The following is a 13710-nucleotide window of genomic DNA, read 5'->3' as shown; positions in this document are numbered from 1 at the left end:
GAAGAGACCAGCAAACAGAAGAAGCTAAAACAGAAGGAACCTCCTTAGAAGTGACAGGTGCAATAGATTAAAACCCTGTAGTTAGTACATAGCAAGGGGCCTATAGATCTTGAGAAATATAAGCTGGATCAAGGAAATATGCAAAAATGAACTGATCTCACACTGCCCACAACAACACCAGAGAAAGTCCTTGATATATTTTTATTATTTTAACTATCATACTTTAATTTTTTTAAATTTTTAGTCCTCTATTACTCCTTTAATTTTCATTTTTATAATCTACTATTACTTTGCAAAAAAAAAAAAAGAGAGAGAGAGAGAGAGAGAGACCCTATTTTGTAAAGCAAACTTCATATATATATATATATATATATAATTTTTGTGACTTTTTTTCCTTTAATATTGTATTTTTGAAAATCTAACTTCTACTCTAGATTTTTAATCTTTGCTTTTTGGTATTTGTTATCAATTTTGTATTTTTAAGAACCCAATCTTTAGTACCCATTTTTACTTCAGAGCAACATTACTGGCTTGACTGCTCTCTCCCACTTTGGACTCTCCTTTTTCTCCGCCTGGTCGCCTCTATTTCCTCCCTCCCCCTTCTCTTCTATACCCAACTCTGTGAATCTCTTTGTGTGTTCCAGATGGTGCAGAACACTTAGGGAACTGATTACTGGCTGGATTTGTCTCTCTCCTTTTGATTTCCCCCACTTTATCCTAATGGAGATCTCTGTCTCCTTCCTCTCTCTTCTCTTCTCTGTATAACTCTGTGAACATCTCTGAGCGGTCCAGACTGTGGAGTTCACATAAGGAAGTGATTACTGGCTAGCTTGCTCTCTCCTCTTTTGATTCCACCTCATCTCATCCTGGTCGCCTCTATCTCTCTCCTCCCTCTTCACTTCTCCATGTAACTCTGTGAAACTCTCTAGGTGTCCCTCACTGTGGAGAAACTTTTCATCTTTAAACTAGATGTTTTATCAATGGTGCTGTATAGATGGAGAAGTCTTGAGGCTACTGTAAAAATAAGATTGAAAACCAGAAGCAGGAGGCTTAAGTACAAATCCTGAGAACACCAGAGAACTCCTGACTCCAGGGAACATTAATTGATAGGAGCTCATCAAACTCCTCCATACCTACACTGAAACCAAGCACCACGCAAGGGCCAACAAGTTCCAGAGAAAGACATACCATGCACATTCTCCAGCAACACAGGAAGATAGCCCTGAGCTTCAATATACAGGCTGCCCAAAGTCACTCCAAACCATTGACATCCCATAATTCATTACTGGACACTTCATTGCACTCCAGAGAGAAGAAATCAAGCTCCACCCACCAGAACACCGACACAAGCTTCCCTAACCAGGAAACCTAGACAAGCCACCCATACAACCCCACCCACAGCAAGGAAACTCCACAATAAAGAGAACTCCACAAACTGCCAGAATACAGAAAGTCCACCCCAAAATCAGCAACATAAACAAGATGAAGAGACAGAGGAATACCCAGCAGGTAAAGGAACAGGATAAATGCCCACCAAACCAAACCAAAGAGGAAGAGATAGGAAATCGACCTGATAAAGAATTCTGAAAAATGATAGTGAAAATGATCCAAAATCTTGAAAACAAAATGGAATCACAGATAAATAGCCTGGAGACAAGGATTGAGAAGATACAAGAAAGGTTTAACAAGGACCTAGAAGGAAAAAAAAAGAGTCAATATATAATGAATAATGCAATAAACGAGATCAAAAACACCCTGGAGGGAATATTCTGCTATTCTGCTATTTACCAAAATAACGGAGAATAGCAGAATAATGGAGATAGCAGAATAATGGAGGCAGAATATAGGATCAGTGAGGTAGAAGATAGAATGGCAGAAATAAATGAATCAGAGAGGAAAAAAGAAAAATGAATTAAAAGAAATGAGGACAATCTCAGAGACCTTATGAGACAATGTTAAACGCCCCAACATTCGAATCATAGGAGTCCCAGAAGAAGAAGACAAAAAAAAAAAAAGGAAGACCATGAGAAAATACTTGAGGAGATAATAGTTGAAAACTTCCCTAAAATGGGGAAGGAAATAATCACCCAAGTCCAAGAAACCCAGGGGGTCCCAAACAGGATAAACCTAAGGTGAAACACCCCAAGACATATTATTAATCAAATTAACAAAGATAAAACACAAAGAACAAATATTAAAAGCAGCAAGGGAAAAACAGCTAATCACACACAAGCGGATTCCCTTAAGGATAACAGCTGATCTTTCAAAAGAAACTCTTCAGGCCAGGAGGGAATGGCAGGACATACTTAAAGTGATGAATGAAACTAACCTACAACCCAGATTACTGTACCCAGCAAGGATCTCATTCATATATGAAGGGGAAATCAAAAGCTTTACAGATAAGCAAAAGCTGAGAGAATTCATCACCAGCAAAACAGCTCCCCAACAAATGCTAAAGGATCTTCTCTAGAAGGAAACATAAAAAGGGTGTATAAACTCGAACCCAAAACAATAAAGTAAATGGCAACGGGATCATACTTATCAATAATTACCTTAAATGTAAATGGGTTGAATGACCCAACCAAAAGACAAAGACTGGCTGAATGGATACAAAAACAAGACCCTTATATATGCTGTCTACAAGAGACCCACCTCAAAATAAGGGACACATACAGACTGAAAGTGAAGGGCTGGAAAAAGATATTCCACGCAAATAGAGACCAAAAGAAAGCAGGAGTAGCAATCAATACTCATATCACATAAAATAGACTTTAAAACAAAGGCTGTGAAAAGTGACAAACAAGGACACTACGTAATAATCAAAGGATCAATCCAAGAAAAAGATATAACAATTATAAATATATATGCACCCAACATAGGAGCACCACAATATGTAAGAGAAATGCTAACAAGTATGAAAGGGGACATTAACAATAACACAATAATAGCAGGAGACTTTAATACCCCACTCACACCTATGGATAGATCAACTAAACAGAAAATTAACAAGGAAACACAAACTTTAAATGATACAATAGACCAGTTAGACCTAGTTGATATCTATAGGACATTTCACCCCAAAACAATGAATTTCACCTTTTTCTCAAGTGCACACGGAACCTTCTCCAGGATAGATCACATCCTGGGCCATAAATCTAGCCTTGGTAAATTCAAAAAAATTGAAATCATTCCAAGCATCTTTTCTGACCACAACGCAGTAAGATTAGATCTCAATTACAGGAAAAAAAATATTAAAAATTCCACAGTATGGAGGCTGAACAACACGCTGCTGAATAACCAACAAATCACAGAAGAAATTAAAAAAGAAATCAAAATATGCATAGAAACAAATAAAAATGAAAACACAACCCAAAACCTGTGGGACACTGTAAAAGCAGTGCTAAGGGGAAGGTTCATAGCAATACAAGCATACCTCAAGAAACAAGAAAAAAGTCAAATAAATAACCTAACTCTACACCTAAAGCAACTGGAAAAGGAAGCAATGAAGAACCCCAGGGTAAGTAGAAAGAAAAAAATCTTAAAAATTAGGGCAGAAATAAATGCAAAAGGAACAAAAGAGACCATAGCAAAAATTGACAAAGCCAAAAGCTGGTTCTTTGAGAGGATAAATAAAATTGACAAACCATTAGCCAGACTCATCAGGAAACAAAGGGAGAAAAATCAAATCAATAAAATTAGAAATGAAAATGGTGAGATCACAACAGACAACACAGAAATACAAAAGATGATAAGAGACTACTGTTAGCATGCACAACTTGGAAGAAATGGACAAATTCTTAGAAAAGTACAACTTTCCAAAACTGGACCAGGAAGAAATAGAACATCTTAACAGACCCATTACAAGTGCGGAAACTGAAACTGTAATCAGAAATCTTCCAGCAAACAAAAGTCCAGGATCAGGCGGCTTCACAGCTGAACTCTACCAACAATTTAGAGAAGAGCTAACACCTATCCTACTCAAACTCTTCTAGAAATTTGCAGAGGAAGGTGAACTTCCAAACTCATTCTATGAGGCCATCATCAGCCTAATACCAAAACCTAACAAAGATGCCACAAAAAAAAGAAAACTACAGGCCAATATCACTGATGAACATAGATGCAAAAATCCTTAACAAAATTCTATCAATCAGAATCCAAGAACACATTAAAAAGATCATACATCATGACCAAGTGGGCTTTATCCCAGGGATGCAAGGATTCTTCAATATCTGCAAATCAATCAATGTAATACACCACATTAACAAATTGAAAAATAAAAGCCATATGATTACCTAAACAGATGCAGAGAAAGCCTTTGACAAAATTCAACATCCATTTATGATAAAAACTCTCCAGAAAGAGGGAATAGAAGGAACATACCTCAACATAATAAAAGCTATATATGGTAAACCCACAGCTAACATTATCCTCAATGGTGAAAAATTGAAAGCATTTCCCCTAAAGTCAGGAACAAGACAAGGGTGCCCACTTTCACCACTACTATTCAACATAGTTTTGGAAGTTTTGGCCGCAGCAATCAGAGCAGAAAAAGAAATAAAAGGAATCCAAATTGGAAAAGAAGAAGTAAAACTCTCACTATTTGCAGATGACATGATCCTCTACATAGAAAACCCTAAAGACTCCACCAGAAAATTACTAGAGATAATCAATGAATATAGTAAAGTTGCAGGATATTATATCAACACACAGAAATCCCTTGCATTCTTATACACTAATAATGAGAAAATAGAAAGAGAAATTAAGGAAACAATTCCATTCACCATTGCAACGAAAAGAATAAAATACATAGGAATATATCTACCTAAAGAAACTAAAGACCTATATATAGAAAACTATAAAACACTGGTGAAAGAAATCAAAGAGGACACTAATAGATGGAGAAATATACCATGTTCATGGATCGGAAGAATCAGTATAATGAAAATGAGTACACTACCCAAAGCAATCTATAGATTCAATGCAATCCCTATCGAGTCACCAATGGTATTTTTCACAGAGCTAGAACAAATAACTTCACAATTTGTATGGAAATACAAAAAACCTCGAATAGCCAAAGCAATCTTGAGAAAGAAGAATGGAAGTGGAAGAATCAATCTGCCTGACTTCAGGCTGTACTACAAAGCCACAGTCATCAAGACAGTATGGTACTGGCACAAAGACAGAAATATAGATCAATGGAACAAAATAGAAAGCCCAGAGATAAATCCATGCACCTATGGACAACTTATCTTTGACAAAGGAGGCAAGAATATACAATGGAGGAAAGACAAACTCTTTTACAAGTGGTGCTGGGAAAACTGGTCAACCACTTGTAAAAGAATGAAACTAGAACACTTTCTAACACCATACACAAAAATAAACTCAAAATGGATTAAAGATCTAAACGTAAGACCAGAAACTATAAAACTCCTAAAGGAGAATATAGACAAAACACTCTCCAACATAAATCACAGCAGGATCCTCTATGACCCACCTCCCAGAATATTGGAAATAAAGGCAAAAATAAACAAATGGGACCTAATTAAAATTAAAAGAGTCTGCACAACAAAGGAAACTATCAGCAAGGTGAAAAGACAGCCTTCAGAATGGGAGAAAATAATAGCAAAGGAAGCAACTGACAAACAACTATTCTCAAAAATATACAAGCAACTTTTGCAGCTCAATTCCAGAAAAATAAATGACCCAATCAAAAAATGGACCAAAGAACTAAGCAGACATTTCTCCAAGGAAGACATACAGATGGCTGCTGCTGCTGCTGCTGCTAAGTTGCCTCAGTCGTGTACGACTCTGTGCGACCCCATAGACAAAAGCCCACCAGGCTCCCCTGTCCCTGGGATTCTCAAGGCAAAAACACTGGAGTGGGTTGCCATTTCCTTCTCCAGTGCATTAAAGTGAAAAATGAAAGTGAAGTCGTTCAGTCGTGTCCGACTCCCAGCGATCCCATGGACTGCAGCCTACCAGGCTCCTTCTTCCATGGGATTTTCCAGGCAAGAGTACTGGAGTGGGTTGCCATTGCCTTCTCCATACAGATGGCTAACAAACACGTGAAAAGATGCTCTACATCACTCATTATCAGAGAAATGAAAATCAAAACCAAAGTGAGGTGCCATTTCACTCCAGTCAGAACGGCTGCTATCCAAAAGTCTATAAGCAATAAATGCTGGAGAGGGTGTGGAGAAAAGGGAAACTTGTACACTGTTGGTGGGAATGCAAACTAGTCCAGCCACTATGGAGAACAGTGTGGAGATTCCTTAAAAAACTGGAAATAGAACTGCCATACAACCCGGAATCCCACGGCCTGGCATATACACCGAGGAAACCAGAAGTGAAAGAGACACGTGTACCCCAGTGTTCATTGCAGCACTGTTTATAATAGCCAGTACGTGGAAACAACCTAGATGTCCATCAGCAGATGAATGGATAAGAAAGCTGTGATACATATACACAATGGAGTATTACTCAGCCATTAAAAAGAATACATTTGAATCAGTTCTAATGAGATGGATGAAACTGGAACCTATTATACAGAGTGAAGTAAGCCAGAAAGAAAAACCCCAATACAGTATACTAACACATATATATGGAATTTAGAAAGATGGTAACAATAACCCTGTATGCGAGATACCAAAAGAGACACAGATGTATAGAACAGTCTTATGGACTCTGTGGGAGAGGGCTAGGGTGAGATGATTTGGGAGAATGGCATTGAAATATGTATAATATCATATGTGAAATGAATTGCCAATCCAGGTTTGATGCATGATACAGGATGCTTGGGGCTGGTGAACTGGGATGACCCAGAGGGATGGTAAGGGGAGGGAGATGAGAGGGGGGTTCAGGATGGGGAACACATGTACACCCATGGTGGATTCATGTCAATGTATGTCAAAACCAATACAATATTGTAAAGTAATTAGCCTCCAATTAAAATAAATAAATTTATATTAAAAATACTTTATGAATATCTCATAACATATAATTCATTGATATACTAGCTACAAACCACTCCCATCTATTTATTAAAACAAAATTCATAAGAGTAATACTTTGTTTAACCTAGTTCTAGTTACTATGTGCACAAGTTATGCACAACTGCATAGCTGCAGTTCATAAAAATATTCTAAATTTCAAAACTTCAACCATTTTAGGACTATTTTTATTACAAATTAAGAAAATTTTGAAACATAGAAAATCTAATACTCATTTATTATACCTTTACTTCTTCACTTATGGAATCACAGACATGTGTACCAATATAGTAGCAATAATAATACAACCCATAACTAAATCTATTGATGATAAGCAAAAACAACCCAGATTATAATGATAGCTTTGAAAGTACACAGGAAAAGTAACAGAAAAGCCTCTGTGCACATTTAGAGTTTAAACTCAATAACAGTTAAATGAATTAGTATGTGATATTTGCCCAGCCCTGCAAAGAGCAAACATCAACTAATAAGTGATGAGACTAGTATATGTATGACTTGTGATATCAAACTTATTACTTGTGTCACACCTGATTATGTCAACTAGTTTTCAACTTGAAAGAAAAATAAAAGTAGCTCCAAATGAATGATAAGAAATGTCACAAAATGTAAAAGGAATGCTTTGAATTTCTCAGTTGAAAGATACTGTATAAACATAAAATCTAGCAATAAGACAGAATGGAAAAATAGAGAAGACATACCTTTTTATTCTAAATAAAAAACATCTATATGATTAAAATGTAATGTTTAGATTATAAAAATGCAATGAAGAACTTGGAATTATCATCTGAATGAAAGGATCCATAATTTTAATCTAGAAGTAACTAACTTCTGACTTTTTCCTTCATACAATAAAGGAAATTATTTTTGAAGTAAAAATACAGGTAATTCAAAAATTGCCTGAGTTAGATACAGTATTTTAAAGTAACTTGGGCTAGTCTTCTTGGTGCTCCTTCTAGTCAAATCATCCAGTTTCAAATGCAGTTTATCTGACATGGATCCAGCCTTTGAGACTACAACAAAAAATCTTTCCTAAATAAGTTTTTTAAAATATAAATGTATTTTGTAAAACTCACTTAGGAGCTAAAAAAGCAGCTCATAATTGACAGTGAAAACAACCAATACCCACAATGGTTAGGATAAGTGGAAATGAGGTACAGAAAGTGGACATAATAAGGAGACATAATTCAGGACTCTGAAAGGTTATGAAGATATTAATATCATAGAAATAGTTTAGTGAAGATTGTTAGAAAACATCCATTTTCCTCATTATTAATCATATCAAAATTCAATTTAAGGTTTTCAGTCAACATGTATTGCATTTTAAAATTGCTACAAAAAGCTTATCTTTCAGCAACAAAGTTTCACCACCAAATTCCTGAGGTATATTAAGAAAATAGGAATGACTTAATAATGTGGAATCTTTTGGGTGCCAACAGTTCAAAGAGAGTTAACAATTCATAATATAAGATACCATACTAAAAGAATGATAACTATATGTGAGACAGTTCCTGTGAATATTAGTTTACATCTTATATATGAAGATTTTCTTTTATTTTGTTTGTAGGTACCATACTTTAAGAAGAAACTCTAATCTTCACTCTTCTTCCTATACTTAATTGGCTGTGGGTATTTTTCACTTTGTGAAAAAGGTTATGTTCCAGAAAATATGCTCCAAAATTAAATTGTTGGGTAAAAGCCATTTTCCCATAAGCTTCCACAATAAAATATAGAGATGTACTGAGCTGGAAAATGTTTCAATCCATTGACATAATAAAGATCATACTTAAAAATATGATAGCAGTTTAAAAACTACGTATTTAAAGAAAATTATAACTTATGGATACACCATTGGTACTTAGTGCTCTACCTTCAGACTCAGTAGCAGAGTGATAAAAAACATCAAGACATATTATCAGTAACAAAACTAACAATTCCATACCATATTTCATGTACAGCTACCACTGATATTTAGCAATACAACTAAGATATGTACCTGCCTTAAACCTCCATAGTACTTAGAACTTGGCATATGAAGTAATTCTAACTTTCTCAACAGTTTCTCTATCATTTAGATTAACCAGTTCTCTTTCCAAAGATATTCCCTTTTGATACCAGCATAAGCAGCTAAGAACAGAAATGTGCAATAATGCTTAGCAAAGGAAACCCCAATGCCCTCTGAAAATATTTTGTTATCTACTAACTTGTTAATTTCCAACAATGATCAGTATTCATTGACTGTGACTGTGTGGACCATTCTGTTCTCTAATAACTATTTAGAAGTCATAAACTATTGTTTATTTAACTAACAGCTGACATCCTAAGCAGAGGATTCTCAAAAGAATTATATTTGTTGAAATTATTAGATACTTTAAATTAGGGTTTATCAGTAATAACTATATTCAGAGAAAACTATTACTGGCAGCCAAAAGATACCAAATGAAAGATATATGATGTTATATAGAAGCTCCTTGGAAGGCAAGCTATGACAAATCTAGACAGTGTATTAAAAAGCAGAGATACCACTTTGCTGACACAGGTCTATATAGTCAAAGCTATGGATTTTCCAGTAGTCAAGTATAGATGTGAGAGTTGGACTATGAAGAAGGCTGAGCACCAAAACATTGATGCTTTTGAATTGCAATGCTGGAGAAGACTCTTGAGAGTCCCTTGGACTGCAAGGAGATCAAACCAGCCAATCCTAAAGGAAACCAACCCTAAATATTCATTGGAAGGACTGAGCTGAAGCTGAAGCTCCAACACTTTGGCCACCTGATGTGAAGAGCTGGCTCATTGGAAAAGACCTGATGCTGGGAAAGATTGAAGGCAAAAGGAGAAGGAGGCGGCAGAGAATGAGATGGTTAGACAGCATCACAGGCTCAATGGACATGAATTTGAGCAAACCTGAGAAATAGTGGAGGACAGAGGAGCCTGGCATGCTATATTCCACGTGGTCACAAAGAACTGAACACCAACAGCATGGAAGCCTCAAAAAATGTCAAGTTTGGGTATATTTTTCCTTAGAGCAAATCTGTGAATTAACTCAAAAATTCTTGTTATTTGGAATTCTAATATGCAAGTTTCTGTTTGTGGGGTGCATATTTTTTTCTTGATGTAACAATTACACTATATTATCTTGTTCTATACACACACACACACACACACACACACACACCTATAGACATCAACTTACAATGGTTGACAAAAACCCAGAAGACTAGCCATTTAACTGATTCTCAACACAGCAGACAGTTGTTAGAAAAACACTGTAAGTGTTGCAGAGGTTTATATTTGGAGTTTAAACACTGATGTTAGTCACTGATAGGAGCTTCCCTGGTGGCTCGGATGGTTAAAAAAAAAAAAAAAAATCTGCCTGCAATGCAGGAGACACAGATTTGAGTCCTGGGTTGGGAAAATCCCCTGGAGAAGGAAATGGCAACCCACCCCAATATTCTTGCTGGGAAAATCCCATGGACAGAGGTGCCTTGCAGGCTACAGTTCACAGGGTCGCAAAGAGTCAACCACGACTGAACAACTAACACACACTAGTCACTGATTACTAATGACATCATTTTAAAACTTTGACAGACATCAATTAGCAGGACTCTAGAAATAGTAGTGTTAATGAGCTGTACTAAAAACTATCATGTGTTTTAATGGACCAAAATTTATGTTATTTATAGAATTTCCCCCAATTTACTTTATTACTAATCTGAAGTTGACTAATCAGATCAATCTTGTACAAAGCACTTATATTTTAACAATCTTAGGAGACAGTGAAAAGTTTGCCCCAGGAAATAGGATTATGTTAAGTCTGACTTCTATAGTGTGTACATTTGTAAAAGTATTGACATTTAATTTAATAAAGGTATGTAATTTGACATAAAACTATTCCCACTACAATGTAGTTAATTGCCACTGACAATCCCCTTCTCCACCTTTAAGGTTTATCCAGGAGAATAATTTGCACAAAGATTTGAAAATCAAGTGTCTTAGCTCAAGCTGTGCTGAACTCCTCCCCTTCCAACAGTCTATACTTCTAATAAAACAAATCAAGACTTTCTCTATAATGCCTTCTCAGACAAACACTGGTCTCCAAAGATCTCGTCTTACTCTTAATCCTTTTAGTTCTTATTCTGTACTATTTTATGCTCCATTTGTTGACCATGATATCTCATGTATGTATTTTCTTTCTCCAATGGATAAGCAATTTTTCTCCCAGAACCTGTTTCTGTTCTGTTCTCCACAGTGCCTAGTATAGTAATGGGCACACATAGAAAAGAAAAACTTGTTAAAGTCAATTTAAAAAAACCTCATTCTAGAGTTCACTGGTCAAAAGCCTGGCAAAATGAACTATTACTATTATCTTATAACGTGGCTATGACAACATAGATAGATGCTCTTGAGTATGTGGTGCCTTCATAGCCATACTCATTACAATAGAATTTTAAGTTAGATTCAAATTACTGCCTATTTCTAACAGTAGGTGACGATGAATAGCAAGTATCCACGTGGCACATTATTGTTTCAAATAATTCAGATTTAATTCATCAAGAGCTTTTCCAAAACAAAAATATTTCTAACTTTGGCATCTATTAATAGCACTGAGAAGCACATCAGTTTGCCAATTCATGCATAAAACAAACAATACTAGCTGAGGTCCAAGATTATTTTGCAGTGATACTCAGAATTACATCCTGCTTTAACCGCTACCCAAGAGAACTTCAAACAACATGAAAGCTTCCAAAGAAAAGCATTTTACCCAAAACTACTGGAGATGTCAGTCTTGACTGATTCACTAAAGTTACCTTATCACAAATGACATCTATATCTTTTTAAAAAATCTTTTATCTTAAAAGATTTTACCCAAAACTAAAGTTAGAATTTTTATTATTTCACTTCTTTTTCAAATAAAAGAAACCTGAAATGGCTTAAAATCAGCAGGGAGGGAAGAGAGCCAAATAAAACAAGGAACCCATCTTTCATTGTCTGCACACAGAAGTACCTTATAATAAAAATTACTAGTTAATCTAAATTCGGTCTGCTTTTGAAAGGGGTCAACTAAGAACTGTAATTTTTTTTAACCATTTTCTCTTAAAGAAACAACTTTGCTGCTCAAAGATAATATTGATTTTTTTTAAGTACCAAAACTTTAGATCCTCATCTAATCACTCTGTCCAAAATATCACTTCAGGTTCCATACATCAGTGTTTTTTGGAGTAACAATTCTCAAACACAGGCTACCTCAAGAAGAACAGATATATCATAATACAACTTCACTTTTATTAGGGAAATTTTAGGTTTCTTCATCATACTTATTTTTATATAAATACGTCATTCTGGATAATGAGCAGTTAGTTTGTAAAGCTTGTTTGCCCTCTTATCAGTAACTCTTCGCCTCCTTTTTTCAAGTTTGATGCCACTCTGGAAGTCAAAAGTATGTGTTTGCTAGTTTGTTTTATTAGTATTATTTAATATAAGTACTGTCTTCCTAACTTGTATACATCAGAAGCCAGAAACCAGGCACAAGGCTTTTAAAGGCTCTCACCTCAAAAGTAGCAAGAAAACTGAAAAGTAAGGGGCCACGCCAGCTGCCTGTTCAAGCCTTGAGGCATCGAGCCACAGCAGCCTGATAATTGGCTCTAGAGAAGCCTGCGGTTAGACAGCCTCCTGAGAGCTGAGAGCGAGGGAAAGGGGCAAGCATAGCACTGGAAACGTCTGTCCCCGAATTAGGGACCAGGCTGCATGATTGTACGTAGATGTATCAGCATCCACGGCATCTAAGAAGCAAAGCCAGGCCTTAAGCACCGACCTCTCGTTCCTGGACGCCCGGGTTTAGACCAGAAAGTGATGCTTTTTAGAAGGAAAACTACCTCGAAGGGAATAGGTAACCACGAGCAGATATGTAGCAGAGGCATCAGAAGCGTCTGCAGGAGAACGCAGAGATTCAGTCTCTTCCCGGGGCCCCAGAGGCCAGAAAGGTGCCCCAGCACCAGGCGAGTGCGGTGCCACTACTCACCCCTACTCTCCTACGGTCCCCGTCGTCGCCCAGCTCGACACAGCCCCTGCAGAGGGAGCCCCTCCCCCGCCCGCCGCCAGGGGTGGGCTCAGCGGGCTAGAGGAGGCTGCGGCGCAGGTGTCCGTGAGCCGGGACGAGAGACGTGCCCCAAGAGGAACTGGGTTCAAGGAAGGCAGCCTGGTGCCTTGCGCTCCCCGGCGCTGACAACTTCACCACCATCGACGTGGAGGGGTGAGGGGAGGCAATGAGGGAAGGCCCTCGCCCAGCGGCCCGGACCCCCCCGCGGTACTAGGCCCGAGCTCGGGCGGGACCTCTGCCCCTTCAGGGACGCGATCCCCAGGCCTGATTCCCGTCCCTCAGCCCTGGCGGCCACAGAGCAGCAGCGGCTCCCTCTCGGGGCCGCGGTCGCAGCGGCATCCTCGTGCTCCTCCTTCTCTGGCGCTGCTGCCTACACACACAGCCGCTGCACCCTGAATGCTGTCGCCTAGCAACCGCGCGCATGCGCCCCGCCTCCGCCATCGACCGCCGTCACTGCTGGCGCTGCTTTCGGAGCTCAGTCTGTGACCTAGAAAAGTACGCAAAATCACGTTTCCTAGGGCCCAGATAGAGCGATGTCAAGGTAGGGGTGGGAGAAGTAAATGGCATCCTACTCCATTATTCTTGCCTAGAGAATCCTGTGGCCAG

General features: G+C 37.8%; 1 protein-coding gene across 1 annotated transcript in view; it reads right to left on the bottom strand.

The window, feature by feature from the left end:
- Positions 1 to 13485, bottom strand: part of ZC3H12B (zinc finger CCCH-type containing 12B) — a 602110-nt gene extending 588625 nt beyond the window's left edge. Inside the window, exon 1 of the mRNA XM_027534244.1 lies at positions 13027 to 13485. The gene's annotated coding sequence lies outside the window, so the exon portion shown is untranslated. The remainder of the gene's footprint in view (positions 1 to 13026) is intronic.
- Between the last annotated feature and the right edge of the window lie 225 nt (positions 13486 to 13710).

This window comes from Bos indicus x Bos taurus, chromosome X (assembly GCF_003369695.1).
Source record: "Bos indicus x Bos taurus breed Angus x Brahman F1 hybrid chromosome X, Bos_hybrid_MaternalHap_v2.0, whole genome shotgun sequence".
Lineage (NCBI taxonomy): Eukaryota > Metazoa > Chordata > Mammalia > Artiodactyla > Bovidae > Bos > Bos indicus x Bos taurus.
Note: the sequence above shows the minus strand (reverse complement) of the source record. Positions and strands in the feature narration are given on the sequence as shown.